This window comes from Sinohyriopsis cumingii, chromosome 7, assembly GCF_028554795.1.
Source record: "Sinohyriopsis cumingii isolate HCF-2022 chromosome 7, ASM2855479v2, whole genome shotgun sequence".
Classification (NCBI taxonomy): Eukaryota; Metazoa; Mollusca; class Bivalvia; order Unionida; family Unionidae; genus Sinohyriopsis; species Sinohyriopsis cumingii.
In genome coordinates, this window is record NC_142967.1 from 103,231,500 (window position 1) to 103,243,508 (window position 12,009).

Genomic DNA, 12,009 nt, shown 5'->3' on the forward strand with positions numbered 1-12,009 from the left:
GTTGAATTATAAGGCCTTGTCATTGATTAATACTTATATAGGTGTGTTATACACACCTTGTCTTGAAATTGAGAGTCAGACAGGGAACTCTGCAAAAGGTTATTATTAGCCTCTGTTTCTATTGGTTAGCATTGGCAGCTGAATTCAAAGAGACAACCAATATATATAATCGTACATAACATTGCATTATCATGTAGAGTACCATGTGATCAGTCACTTTTTTGGCTTCTCAGAAGATACAGACAATGGACTTATAATCTCTTCATCATGCCATTTTGGTGGATTTGTGCTGGATTTTAATCTGACGGTTTTCAAAATCGTTTAAACGGACTTTCTGCTCATCTTCCTGATTTTGCTCTATCTCGGGTTGATTTCACATTTTCTGTTGTGATTTATTTCCAATGGTAATCCACACTTGGACAAGTTTAACAATAGGACCGACGGGAAAGGTCGAGTCGACCCCCTTGCGCGCCATCAACGGCCAACTATGATGTGTCATTACTGGATAATTTTTCTGTGCCAAACTGAGACAAGAACTTTCCAGTCCAGGCATTTATTTCAGCACGGGATTAACGAAAGCTCGTCAGTTCGTTTGCTCATGGAATTTAGTAGCAACAGTGATAATGATAGAAAACCATTTCTTGGAACAGACAATTTCGCCCATGCGCATCTTGAAGTGACTTCAAAACATCCTAATATTTAGACAGTGCTCCAGATGTCGAGGACGGTGGTGGCGTTGCAAAAGTACTCCAACCACGTTATCTGAAAGTGTTTCGTTACTTGATTGACTCTATGAATATTGGCATGAGGGAAGAATGGACCACTCCTTTAGGCATGCTGGATCATTGCGGCTGGATGTCCCCGTCATGAACAACACTGCATCACTAAGGGAAGACAACTTTCATCCCTTCAGTGACGGTCGCAATATACGAGACTGAATCCTTGCCGTTCTTAGAGACAGTGCATCAAAATCTTCGACTTCAAATTCAAGAATGTTCACAGATTCCTCCAGCTCTCATCTTATGCAGAGAAAATCCCAGAACAGGTCCCGGAACTACCGACATTAACGACAGGGAGTGATACAATTGTCCACTTTAGGAACAATTGCTCTTTTTCCAGGTTCCATACACGCTTACAGGCGCAGTTGGAAACAATATATCCCTGATTAAATAAATTCCTTTATTATTAAAATAAAACTTCTGCAAACACTTCATAAACCTTTGCCGCAGACAAAAATTGATAAATGTTTCTGCAAAAACTCTTTCCAGTCCCTGCCTCGATTAGCTCACAATGTTTTCTGTATGGCTCTATTTAAGTCCACATTTCTTCTAGTACTACATGCATTCTGGCGAATAGGGGAAATGACACAAAACCTGGTTGCAGAAACCCAAATTTCAGTTCTCTCGGGTTCAGAACAGGGTACCCGTTTTTGCCTAAGTGACATTCCCCAAAAGGTACAAGATCAGCGCCGTGTCTCATGCGCTGCGTCACTAATTACAACTAATGAGTTGGCATTTGGGACCACTCTTCCATACATCTTGGTGGGGGATGGCGTTTGCCCATAACTAGACTGGAGTTCAATCAATCCTTCCGCACATAGCTTGTATTATGTGGTTTAAATCATCAGTTATTTAAAACTCATTCTTTTATAATTGGAGCACATTTAAACTGGCATCCTCTTGGGGGCTCTCATTTGGTCTACTTTAATATCAAATTCAATCTGGCATTTCCCCCAAACTGGTTACTCATATGCTGTACTGAGAACATAAAGGCCATGCACCTTTAATATATTTCTTCGAGAGTTTTAAATTGAAAATGTAACTTCCCTCCCTATATGAACAGGATTACTTCTTTGTAAAAGGTATCTATCATGATGTCCTTTAAATCTACCTAGTTAAATATATACTATATGTTAATATACATATGTCTGAGCGACAGGCATTCGATCCATTATTTTCAAATTTGCATGTGCCTACATTTGTAAGAAAGGTCGTAGATTTCTCAATTGCGTTGAATTTGTATAATCTTAGATCCACCCTTCCAACGCACCAAAGGTCACTCCTAAACCTATTACACGTGTCGTTACAAGTTCCGGTTCGAGTCCATGGTTGTTCCCCCACCAGTTACTTATTAATAGAATTTCAGTTTTTTTTCCATGAATAATTTTAGATTCTATTGCTTTACCGAAGTTCATAAATTCCTTTTCTAAATGTTTGAACGTGTAGGCATCGGATGTAAAATTTGCATCAGTCACGAACATGCTGTACCATTTTTAATTCCTTATTGAGGTTTGGGAGTTAAATTCCCTTTATATTTTTATTGTTATGTATTTTTATTCGGAGCACTTCTATTGCTATTCCATATAATATCATCGATACAGAACAATCCTGTCTAGCGGAACGTTCTATATTAAATTTCATCGCGCATAAATAAGAAGCTATATCTATGTAACTATACTCTATTCTGTCAAAAGCCTTTTCTTGTTATATGAGATCAATGCCCCCTCCTCTCCTTTAGTTTCCAAAGAAACAATCGCTGTTTTTAAGGTTAGAATTTTGTTATGAATATAATGTTTATTATGTTTCCGACGCATGTTGTAATTATGTTAGAAAGGATCTTACTACATATTTTATAGCCTGTATTTAGAAACGATATTGATATCCAACTCGTTATGTCTTTTACATCTCCTTTCCCCTTATACATAAGTGTTTCTAGCCCTTCTTTCATCATGGACGTTATTTCATTATTTAAACGAATATTAGCATATCATGTCCTTAATATTGGAATTAAGAGATATTTTAAGGTAATATATAAATTTGTCGTTAAGCCACCAGAACCAATTTATTTTTCCTTTATGGAGTTGCTTGAATGCTGCAATTATTTCATTTGATATAAGTTTTTCGCATTGAGTCCAAGAGTCCTGTGAGACTTGCGACAATTCTATATTCCCAGCGTATTTTTCTATCACCCACCCACCCCATCCAGTGATATATTTGTGTAATGTTTAGTTCTTTTAAAAGCTGTATATTTCTTCCATTATGTGTGTTGGTTTATTTATGGTAAAGTTATCTTTTTAGTTTTTCCATATGCCTGCTATTTCCTTTCTTACTTCTTCCATGATTTGCATCCTTCTTGCTTTATTATATGAATTGAAGAATTCTCCTGCCCTTCGTTTGTGCTAGACAATTTGTAATCTTATAAAGCTTCGTACTTTCATCAATTTTATTTTATCCTCTTCTTGTTGTATTTAAATATTTATTATTGTATTGCATTAGCTTTGCCTTCCCCGTCTTATGTTTTGCTTGACTTGACAATATGTTTTGGTTATTGATTTAATTTTCTTCTTAATTCCCCTTCCCAACTCTTCCATTAGGTTGTAATATTCCCTATTTAAAAAGGTTTCTAACAGTAATTTAAATATGGCTTTGTATTCTTTGTCTACTACAACTGATTTGTTTAAATGCTATAGGTTCTGACCCAATCTTGCCCAGCTTCACTTGGTAACAGGTCAATTGTAACTAAATTAACGGTCAAATAATTCAGTTTTCTTGTATTTCTTTGCAGGTTTGGCTGCATTATACAAGCCTGTTTTTCAGGATGCCGGAAACGACTGTGATCAGTAATTTTTAAATGGATTAAATAATACTCATGTCAATACTTTCGAAGACAGTAGGTGGTGCACAAGTATTAATTAAAGGCAGGCTATTATACAATAATTTTAGTGTAGCAGAACATCCCGTGAGCAATAAAAGAAAAAGCGATTTTAAATTACATAAAAAGACACACACACACACACACACACACACACACATATATATATATATATATATATATATATATATATATATATATATATATATATATATATATATATATATATTGCAACCTTTCGGCAACATCGTTGTACACGAAAAAGTGGCAAAATAAAATAAATGACAAACATACATTTTTTGTCCCCCATTTACTGTCGCCCAAAGGTTTAGTATATATCTCGCTAGGTATAATTTATATGTGTCACCTAACAGTATTATATACAGTGTATTTCGCTATTACGATTACCAGCGAGACGGAAATAAAGTGATCTCATGCGTTGGACGGTCTGAATATCGGGGTTCTGCTGTCAGCATCCATAAAATATTGGCTTATGTGATTAGTTCTCGTAATCAGGCGACTGTTTTAGTATACTTATTAAACGGAACTGGAATAACTGGCCGTAATCCGGAATAGCGTAATGGTTTTAATTCGGACTGTATAAAGTTTTAGTCTTAAAGATAGGCGTGGTTATTTAGATATAAATCGATTTTGCCAATATTTTGTAGGAGAGATTGTTGTTTAATGTTTTTTTATTATTTACTGCATATAGCAATCATTATGTACATGACTTTCAGATGATTATACGTATTTTTATTATATGCTAGTCTGCGAATCAGTGGATGTTCATTTAAAATATATTTTTTCATAATTCACTGGAGTCATTTATGAATGGGGTCACGGGTGGCCGAGTGGTCTAATGCGCTCACCTTTATTATATCACTGTCACTACCCTCCGTCCGCATGGGTTCGAATCTCGACTCTACCTACGTGGGCGTGCGAGAAAGCTTGCCAGTAGCTTCATGTGGGTCAGTGGTTCTTCCCAAGTTCTTCTTCCACCACAAATACTGGCCGCGATGTAGAGCCACATAAATTGGTGTTATACACGTACATATACCAACCAACCAATCAAATTAAACTGGTTTTTGTCCTAATGTAATCGATAGACGTTGATAACATTATGACCAAGAACATCAAAGGGTATTTTCGTAATATTGTTAGTTTAATGGTAAACATATCCACATATCACGCAGGTGTACCAGGTTGGAATCCAGCAACCTACTTTTCATTTTTCTTTTAGATATATGTGTATTCAACGTTGAGTTATGAAAGAGAATTATGTTATTACTAAGCAGTGGGCTTAGCAAACGCGGGGCTGGATTTGGATTACTTTGGCTGGACCCCTTGATTTACGCGAGGGGCCTCCTGTGAGCACTACATTTGGAAATAAACTTTTAAACAAGTTTTATACCATATCGTACTTAACATTTCTTCCATCGATTTAAAGTTACTTTCTCTGTATATATATATTTTCAAAATTTACTAACGCGTTGGGCACGTTGAATGAGGGGCCCGATTGGGCGTCATCGGTCCAATCGGCCAAAAAGCAGGTTCTGTTACTACTACTATTTTATACTCAAATATCAAGAAAAACACAGCAGAAAATAAATGGTGATCAGCTGGCATTATCGAGTAAGAGAGCTTCTACTTCAATTTATTATACAGTTTGCTAGCCAATACGTTCGAGCGGAACATAAAGTAAAAGGGGCTTGTATTGAGTGAATAACAGATATATTCCATCCACAAAATAATTTAATAAATGAAATATATTCATTATTCACTCGATAGAAGCAAGTACTCTCTATCGATAAACAGAATACCTTCATTTTATATCCCTGATGGTAAATGGAGAAGCTCGCTGAACTTTTTCCAAAGTTGTGTGGCAAGGGCACAACCCAAAGGATACGTACTATCTTTAAACAATTTACTGACCTGACAAATAAATGAGCTTTTATAAAGTTTGATGAAAGTTTTAGACTTGGCTGACTTCCATAGTTTCAAATATAGTTGTCACCGTCCAAGTGATATACAGTTTTACTAGCTGTTACAAAAATACACCATAATAGCAAGTGTACGTTTGAATTGTATTTTCGTCAGTACGTGTACTGATCGCGGCCGTTTCAGGCATCCTGAAATACATATTGGTATAATGCAGTCAAAACTGCAAAGAAATACAAGAAAACTGAATTATTCGACCATTACTTTAGCTACAATTGACCTGTTACCAAGTGAAGCTGGGCAATATTGGGTCAGAACCTATGGCAATTAAACAACTCAGTTGTAGAAGACGAAGAATACAAAGCCATACTTAAAGTACTGTTAGAAACCTTTTTAAAAATGGGAATATTAAAACCTAATGGAAATGTTCAGGAGGGGAATTAAGAAGAAAATTAAATCAATAACCAAAACATATTGTCAAGTCAAACAAAACATAAGACTGGGAAGGCAAAGAGAATGCAACAAATATTTAAATAAGAGGATAAAATAAAAGTGATGAAAGTACGAAGCATTATAAGATTACAAATTAACTGGCACAAAATAAGGGCAGGAGAATTCTCCAATTTATATAATAAAGCAAGAAGGATGCAAATCATGGAAGAAATAAGAAAATGAAATAGCAGGCATATGGAAAAACTAAAAAAGATAACGTTGCCATAACTAAACCAACACATATAATGGAAAATATATACAGCATTTAAAAAGAACTAAACATTACACAAATATATCACGGGGGGGGGGATAAAAGAATACGCTGGGCATATAGAATTGTCGCAAATCCCACAGGACTCTAGGTCTCAGTGCGAAAATCTTATAATATCAAATGAAATAATTGCAGCATTCAAGCAACTCCATAAAAGAAAATCAATTGGTTCTGGTGGCTTAACGACAGATTTTTATATTACCTTAAAATGTCTCTTAATTCCAATATTAAAGATACGAAATGTTAATATTCTATTTATTAATGAAATGACGTCCACGATCAAAGAAGGGGTGGAAACATTTATGTATAAGGGGAAAGGAGATATAAAAGACAGAACGAGTTGGATATCGATATCGTTTTTAAATACAGACTATAAAATACGTAGTAAGATCCATTCTAACAGAATTAAAACATGTCTCGGAAACATAATTGACATTATATTCATAACAAAATTCTATCCTTAAAAACAGCGATTGATTTTTTGGAAACTAAAGAGAGGAGGGGCCTTGATCTTATATATCAAGAAAAGGCTTTTGACAGAATATAGTATAGTTACATAGATATAGTTTCTTATATATGCACGATGAAATTTAATATAGAACGTTCCGCGAGACAGGATTGTTCTTTATCGATGATATCATTCGTAATAGCAATAAAAGCCCTCCGAATAAAAATACATAACAATAAAAATATAAAGGGAATTTAACTCCCGAACCTCAAAAAAGGAACTAAAAATGGTACAGAATATTCGTGACTAATAAACAATTTACATCCGATTAAGATTATACAAATTCAACACAATTGAGAAAAACTACGAACGAACTTACAAATGTAGGCACACGCAAATTTTAATATAATGGATCGAATGCAGGTCGCTCAGACATATGTATATTAACATATGGTATATGTTTAACTAGGTAGATTTAAAAGACATTATGATAGATACCTTTGACAAAGAAATAATCCTGTTCATATAGGGAGGGAAGTTACGTTACCTCCGCAGCGAAACTCATAAAGTAATGATGGAGGGATGACTAAATAATCCAACATCTTAGACATTATAAATTAGAAAATATTTGAAAAAGCATTAAGAAAAACAAACTAGATAAAAGGGAGTCTGTGTAAAATATATATATTTATTTGTGTATACGCGGAAACAATTGGGATATACAGAAACAATAATATAACAAAATTAATAGAACCACCAACAAAAATGAGATATATCAAAACTATAGTTCTTAAATATATAGTCAGATCAAGAAAATATGGACTGAGGAAAAATATTTGTTTGGCTAACTGGAGATGTAGCATTTAGAAGATATTTTAAAAAATTACCAGTATATCACTTTTTGTAAAACAAAGTTTATACGCAAAAAAGTCATTCGATATTGAACTAAAGAGCAAATAAAGAGAGAAAGAAATTAACTGCAAAAATAAAAACTCAGCATCGTACCTTTCAGATAGAAAGCCTACTATACACAACGGATAAAAATATAGCAAAGAGCTATACAAAGAAATAATAAATTGCATTACAGAGGTCTTGATCAGATGTGGTAGAACGTCTTTTCCGACTTGAAGGAAAAAAAAACAACACCACGGCATTGTAGAAAACCTGGTATATCTTATACATAAAATAAATATTTGTCTTTCGATATGTTCCGGCTGCCGAACAAGTGTTCACGAGTTTGGAACTCATAGCGGCATTCGCAATATATTTTTTTAATTACGTTTTAATATTTATTTTCAAATTTCTTTTAAACTCTATCTACCAGTTTATTTATTTATTTATTTTATTTTTTAATTCCTAGGACAGGCAATCAAACTAGTCATATAAAAACACCCACATTTGTCTTTTTTGTGAAATCCAGGCTGCCAAACAAGAGGTCGCGAGTTCGAAACGAGCGGCGGCATCACAATTCTTTTAAAACTTTATTTGTATTTGTATGTTTAAACTTTCTTTTAAAGTCGCTGATCCCAAAATATTTTACTATTTTTTTTATTCCCGTCCAAGGAAGGGTAATTGACCTAGTAAATTAGAAACGAGTGGTCCTGTTCGCCGAAACACAGAAGGGAGGGGAATGATGGTAGTGGTGGGTGCATTTCCAGAAAGGGCAGTCAGTAGAAGAGAGGAGCCCTAAGACAGGAACTGCACAGCTTCCCCGCCAGGAATTGGAGGAAAGAAACATTCTGAATAACAATTTAACAAATAGAAAAAGAAAATCATGGGTTCAGGTACCCGAGTGGTCTAAGATGCTCGCCTTTAAAATCACAAAATATTCTCATCTCGCTCGCTTCGGGTGACTCGAATTTCGGGCTCGAATTTAAGAAAACATATCCATCGTTAAGTCCACCAACGCATCGAATCAGAAAATCAATAATAATAACAACAACACAAACAAAGAAACAAAGTGCTTTTACATGCGCTAATGCTTGGGGTTCCTTTCCTAATTGACTCTTGCATTATGTATGAGAGAAACCTTTGTTAAGTCAAAATACCACACTCCTCAGACGTGATCTCCGATTTGTAACTTTGAAGAACTATAGAAATGGTATGAATGGTTATCAGCAGAGTTTAGACATAAGTGTGTGAATTTCTAATAATCAACCATTCTGAAGTTACGAATGTTGTTGATTAACACACTTGGTCAACGTATTTCTCATGTTATACACTACACCAATGTTAAATCTATGACCAAAATATCATGGGGAGGTTGAGGGGTGGTTGGATTATATGGTCTATGTAAACTTTACTATAAAACAATCCAGTGGGTAAACTGGATGGACTTCCGTCAAAAGAGATTTAACTCAAACTCGGATAGAAGGTGATGGGGTTGGAAGGTTGTTTTTTTTTTCGGGGGGTGGACGAGATTATAAAAATCGATTATACCTAAACTCAATCCCTACTCGTACCTAATCACACTTCACTACACCCCAACCAAACTGGAGCAGACAAAAATGGCCAGTTCGCCAGTATCAAATATATATGAGTAAAACGTAATTAAATTATATACAGTTTGTCTTGATGTCTAGGTACTTCTATACAGAAATAATATTCATTGGATATGGTCACTAGGGAAGATATTTTGGAAATTATATTGTCTCTACCATCCGAGGATAATAGTCGTATCGACATGTTTCTTTCTAACACGACTAACATTAACAACACTTATGTATAGACTATTTCATCGCACATTGATTTTTATTTCCTCCATTAAGAGATTTTGCATAAGGCATCGAGTTAGGTATATGACATTAAAAGTTTCATAGTTACATAAATAAATAGTTTCATCTATACCAAATATACACAGCACCTCCACGCACAAAAAAACAGACACAAGGCGTTTCCCTTTATACATCCGGCTATGGGAGTGTACTTTTCAAACATACTCAGGGGCCCCGAGTGGTCTAAAGCGCTAATCGTTATGGATCACTGCAATGCCACCTTTATCTGCGTGGGTTCGAGTCTCGGGTTCGGCCAGTGTGGGTATGTGAGAAAGCTTGCCAGTAGTATCTAGTGGATCAGTGATTCTTTCCAGGATTCTCCCGGGTTCTTCTTCCACCATTAATACTGGCCGCCATGTATAGCCTCTCTTGTGCTGAAAAATGGCGTTAAAGCCTACAACAACAACAACAACAACAACAACAAACATACCCCGATGGTTTCCTTCATTTCGGAAATCGCTATGATGCAATACGACTATCTGCGAGTGACCCTGGATGCATTTCCCCAAGGATCCGAAAACTGAATCAATTCACTTCTTATAAATGAACATTCAACTGAAATTATTAGTATCATTTATGATTGAATATATTATATATGTATAACAATAACATATTGTTGTTATTGTCATTGCTGCTCATGTCAAAATTAAGAGTCATATTTCCAAAGTTATCTGGCTTGTTAGGACTCATTGGTCTTAAAATAAGTAACAGAAAGAAGCAAAACCAACACAAGAACAACGCGCTGAATGAAATACTACCTTCTCATTGGCCAACTGAAAATCAGTTATAAATAAATACAGGACATCATTTTGTTTTAACCAATGAGAGGACAGTATTCCATTCAGCGGGATCTCTCATATTAAGCGGGCGCGATCACGGCCATGTCGAGCAGTAGGGTGGGAAAATGATTTGACATTCCTTAATGGTATGATATTAAGTCAAACGTTTGATAGGGATACACAGTCGACGGCCTGAGCTAAATATCGGTACCAAATTATTGAAATATCAGCGTTTATTCTTAAATAGGTCGCGCTAGCAAGGAGACAAGTGTTCTCCCTTGTAGTTATTATATAGTACATGTATGACAGGTCAATTGTAAGCAACGATACGAGCCCCGTGGTGAAAAAGAAATGTCTGGCTGGCAGCTGCAACGATATTTTTGTCATCTTCATGCGAATGAAATTCTTTATATATACCGTGCCCAACGAATCAGATGTTAGCACCCAGTCAAGTCTTTACAAATATAAAATTTATATCAAAAGTATATTGTCACTTTCTTTCGCAAAAACTTTATATTTCAGTGTTAATTATGGGCCATTAAAAATAATATACTCTTTGCTATGGTCACCCATTTCTAGACTGGTCCATAGTTGTGCATATAATTAGTACCGCGAATCCAATATACATGTATAAAGGGTATTCGACATAATGTCAATTGGTAGAAATTGAATTTAAGTTTTGATAGTGAGGTTTTACATGAACAAGAAAACGTCTTAGCAGTATCTAAAAGCAGCTTAATGACTTTACTTTTAATTTTATGTAAACAATTATTTCGTGTCTCTTGTAGTGAAAAGTGATAGGTTCGCAGATTGGGATGTGTGTGTGTGTGTGTGATTTGGATTTATAACGTAGCTTTAACAATTATTCAGTCATATCGTTACGATGTGTGGTGGTTTATAGTGATGTCTAGCACTGAGGAATCATAAGGCAGACATGTAGCATCATGTCCCACCCAGTTACATTATCCTGAAAACTAGGCCAACCAGTCCTAACACTAACCTCGTAATGCTTAGCGTATAGCGAGGCAGCCGTTTGTACCATTTTTATGTCTTTGATATCACTCGGCCGGGGTTCGAACCCGCGACCTCCCGCATCCGAGGCGGACGCTCTAACCACTAAGCCACTGGAGCGGTCGCAGAGTAGGATGTACAAAACTGAGTCTTATAAGCTCGTTCTTCGTGTATCGTGATACGTTCGGTGCTAGATCATAATGTCGGGTTTGATTTATTACAAAAAGAACACTAGGGCCCCAAGTGGCCGAGTGGTCTAAAGCGCTCTCCAATACGGATCACTGCCATCTCACCTCTGTCTGGGTTCGAGTCTCGGATTCGGCAAATGTGGGTATATGAGAAAGCTTGCCAGTAGCCTCTCGTGGGTTGGTGGTTCTTTCCGGGGTTTTCCCGGGTTCTTCCTCCACCACTAATACTGGCCGCCATGTATAGCCTATCGTGTGCTGAAAAATGGCTTTAAACCTACAACAACAACAACAATAACTTACTTTTTTTAAAAAAACGTGTCCCCACTAGCTTTCTTAATTGGGTTTTCTGAGGATTCGGCAGTTGTGGTTAATATTGGGTGGGGGTGGATAAAGCTGAATTTGTAACTATCAGTTCGTGCGCATGATAGCATATATGTATATTGTCTTGATTTATTCT

At 35.9% G+C, this 12,009-nt stretch overlaps 1 non-coding gene across 1 annotated transcript; it reads right to left on the reverse strand.

The window, feature by feature from the left end:
* Positions 1-11,412: 11,412 nt before the first annotated feature.
* Trnap-cgg (transfer RNA proline (anticodon CGG)) lies at positions 11,413-11,484 on the reverse strand. Its single transcript has one exon. It is a non-coding gene; the product is annotated as a tRNA-Pro (tRNA).
* Between the last annotated feature and the right edge of the window lie 525 nt (positions 11,485-12,009).